Below are 4,071 nucleotides of genomic sequence, written 5' to 3'. Positions count from 1 at the left end.
GTATCCACAACAGCAAGTAATTTCAAAGGCATAAAAGAATTAAATATAGCTAACCTCATAGAGTGATTCATTATGAAGTTTCTTATAAAGATAACATCATCACCAACATTATTTATCCAACACAAAACATCTTATGTAACCTCATTCTTTTTGATGTTTTTTACAACACATATATTTTTAAGAGCAAGATTAAGAGTATGTACCACACAAGGTGTCCAAAAGATATGAGGATGTTATGTCTCTACTAATGATCCCGTGGCTTTACAACCTGGTGCATTGTCAGTTCTCACTTGAACAACATTTTGTGCCCCAACCTCACTTATGGCATCTTTAATTAAAGTTTCCAAGTAAAACTTATCCTTGTACTCCTTTTCACAATTGATGGCTTTTAAGAAAACAGTTCCACCTTCAAAAATGACCATAAAGTTAATCAATGGTTGCCTTTATGCATCCGTCCATCCATCACATATAAGACTAATACTTTTTTCCCACCTTATTCCCTTTATAGGTTGTAACAATCTCTCTATGTTTGCTCGTTCTTTTTGCAACAATGTAGTCCTTAAAGTATTATACCCTGGAGGTATGTAACCCAAAATCAAATTCTTACTAGCTAAGGTGAATGCATTCATATAATGAGGGTTCCTAGCTAGATGAAAAAGCAATCCACCAGAATAAAACATTCGAGCAATTTCACTATCTAAATTCTCTCAAGTAGCTAGATTGAACGATTGTTCGAAAGGGCCTTTTCTTCTTTTAGATCCTAAACTATGCCCTTGAAGTGAGGTTGTGTTTAGCCTAAAGGAAGATGCTAGTGTTTGAGAACTAGATGGCAATAGGACTATTTTTTGTTGCAACTTAACTTTCGCATCTTCAACTATTTTTTGCATTTCAACAAGATGTTGTGGTGTTACTCTAGGACACACTCAAATTCCTTACCCACTTAGTTTCAATAAATGTGCTTTAACCCTAGAGTATGACCCCTTAAATGTAGCATTGCAAAAATTACACACAAAACTAACATTCCCACCTCATTCAACAGTTTTTGATAATTTAGTAACATATCTCCGCTACCACTTTGAGATGCCATAAATTAATGTTGGTAATCGACCCGATTAAACAATGAATAAGTAAAAATAGCGGAAGAAATTGAGATAAAAAGTAAACTTCAAAACCCAAAAACAACTAACCCTAAAAATGTAAATAAAAAATTCTCCAAAAAGAGTTGAGTTCTAATCATTTAATGGATGTATTATACTAATAAATATTAAATCTTCTAGAAAGAAAATATATTTTTATTTAAATTGACTTGCAAACAATGTCTTATTTTATTTAACAAGAATTTGGGTCACACATATTTATTAATTTATAGTTAAAATTAATTTGTTTTAAAATATTTTTAATGTAATAAATACATTAACTAGACAAATATTATATATATTCTTATTATAATGGGTCTAATATATTTATTGTAACATCCCGAAATAGGGCCTAAACGGAACAGTGGTTGCGAAACCACAAATTCGAGGTAGAAAAATTTATTTTATTATTATTTTGAGGTTCATGATATCATTTCATGATTGTGTGAAAATTTCGTGATGAAATTCTATGCATAAAGTGCTTAAGTTGAGATTAGGGACTAAATCGAATAATTTGCAAAACTTGCATTCTAGAAGTTTTTAGTATGAAATTGCTTTGGAATATTAATTAGGAGGGTTTAAATAACAATTTTACCAATTTCTAAGTTCATGGACAAAATAGGACATGGATGGAATTTTTGAAAGTTTAATAAGGAAGGGCATTTTGGTCATTTGGATATTAAATGAAATAAAAAGGGAAAAATAACACAAAATTCATCATCTTCTTCATTAGCACGAAATTTCAAGGGTTCTCCATAGCTAGGGTTTGTTTCAAGCTTTCAAGCTCCATAGTAAGTGATTCCAAGCCCCAATTTTAATGTTCTTTACGTTTTTGGAGTCCCGGTAGCTCGATAAAGCTTATGCTAGCAATAATTTTAGGGTTCATATTTGGAAAAATACCCATAGGTGAAAAGTGTTTATTTTGATGTTTTATGATAGAATATGAGGTTTTAAATTATGTTAGACAACTTGTGCTACTCGGTTTTAAGTGAAAACGAGTAAAAGGGCTTAATCGGTAAAAATGCCTAATAGTCATAAGTACATGTTAGAGTGTGAATTTGATGTTGTCATAGAAGGGAAAAATGATCAGCATGTCATAAAACATAAGAAAATAGGATGAAGTTTAAATTACGAGCCTTGGGGCAAAAGTGCAAATATGTGAAAGTTTAGGGGCAAAAATGTAATTTTTCCAAAGTTTGGGTCAAGGACTGTGTTGATAAATGTGAATATTAAATAAGTTAAATTTGCTATTATAGATCAAGAAGAGTGAAATTCAGGAGTAGATCGGGGAAAAGAAAAAGTAAAGGACTAAATTGTAAAGTTTAGTCACATTTTGTATCGAGGTAAGTTTACAGTAAATAAATGCAATATTCTTTTATTTTACATGATTATTGTCAATTTCAGCATTTATATACTTATTTTTTGAGAATATTTAAAGTCAATTAAATGCTAAGTGATGAGAAAAAGCATTAGGAAGCCCGTTTGAACCTTAGGAATGTTAGGATATTGGGGTTGATGACGTGACAGAAAGCGAAATGAGCCATGTAAGTCCATATCAGTTATATGGCTTTGGAAACAGGAATGAGCCATGTAAGCCCATATTATATATATATATGGCATTGGAGACAGGAATAATTCATGTAAGTCCATGTCGAAGACATGGCATTGGCAAGATATTGATAGACAGGAACAACCCTAGTATCCTTAGTATTCCGAGTGGTTCAACGGGTCATTGTACACGTTAAATTACAGTGAATTATCAGCAAAAGGGAAGGTAGATTATATTTATGAATAGTGAAAGGTCAGGTAAGAAAGAAGGTAAGTGACTAAAGAAGAAGGTAGAAAATGAGAAGTAAAGAAAGTTTATGAGGCTAGGTGACATTATGAATAATTATTCATTATGTTGAATGTTGTAATTTATTTGCTTGTAAGCTTACTAAGCCTAGTGCTTACTCTCTTTATTTTCTTTTTTTTTTTATAGTTTTTATCAAGTCACTCAGGGATCGAAGGAAATGTCGGAGACCCGATCACACTATCGAAGAAATCACATTGGTATAGTTAGACGTTTCGTTTTGTGTATGGCATGTATAGGAACTTGGTTTCTTTTGATATGATATGATCAATGAATGATGTGTAAATACTTGCTAGTGATTAGCTAATAGAGTGGCTGATGATATACATGTTTAATAGTATGTATGATTAAGTAGTAACTATCACATGAAAACTAAGAAAAATGTGAAAGTAACTTAAAAACAGATTCAAGTATCAGAAATAACGGGATTTTGAAAAATCACAAGAAATTGTAGAGACATGGGTTGATGGTGAATAATATATGAAATTAAAGCTCGTTGTGTCTGTTTTCATATGGAATAAGCAAAACAAGTAAAGGTTTTGTATTTAATAGGGTATCTGAGTTTTGGTGAAATAGGGCCAAAGCAATTTCTGGATCCCCTGTTCCAACTTTAGAAATTCACCATAAATTTTAAAAAAATAATTAGGTGGTGTACTTTATATGGTTAGAATCCTTATTGAATCTAGTTTTAATAGAAACAAACGGTATAGTCATATGATTTTTTTACAGAGAGAAAAGTGGTTCATAGTAAGTAGAGGCCAGTGCAGTCGAATTCTGAAACAGGGGTAACTTTAACTAATAAACTGTACTAATTGGATAAGTCAAAAATTCTAGAAAAAAATTAGTAGATAGATATATGAGTCTAGTTTTAGGAAAAATTTACGGATCTTAATTTTGAGTTTTGAAACTCGAGAAATGAATTTTTAAGCAACCATGACGTAGAAAAACAGTTTATTCCGAAAATTAAAATAAGTGGTTTAGAGTTGTTTAAAAAGTAAGATAAGTTTAGTAACACCTCAAGTTTGACTCCGGTGACAGTTTCAAGTGTGGGGGTGTTACATTTATAAGTTAAATTCATAGGTT

The sequence above is a fragment of the Gossypium arboreum genome, chromosome 10 (assembly GCF_025698485.1).
Source record: "Gossypium arboreum isolate Shixiya-1 chromosome 10, ASM2569848v2, whole genome shotgun sequence".
Taxonomy (NCBI): domain Eukaryota; kingdom Viridiplantae; phylum Streptophyta; class Magnoliopsida; order Malvales; family Malvaceae; genus Gossypium; species Gossypium arboreum.
The sequence above is the reverse complement of the archived record's forward strand: the minus strand, read 5'-3'. Positions refer to the sequence as shown.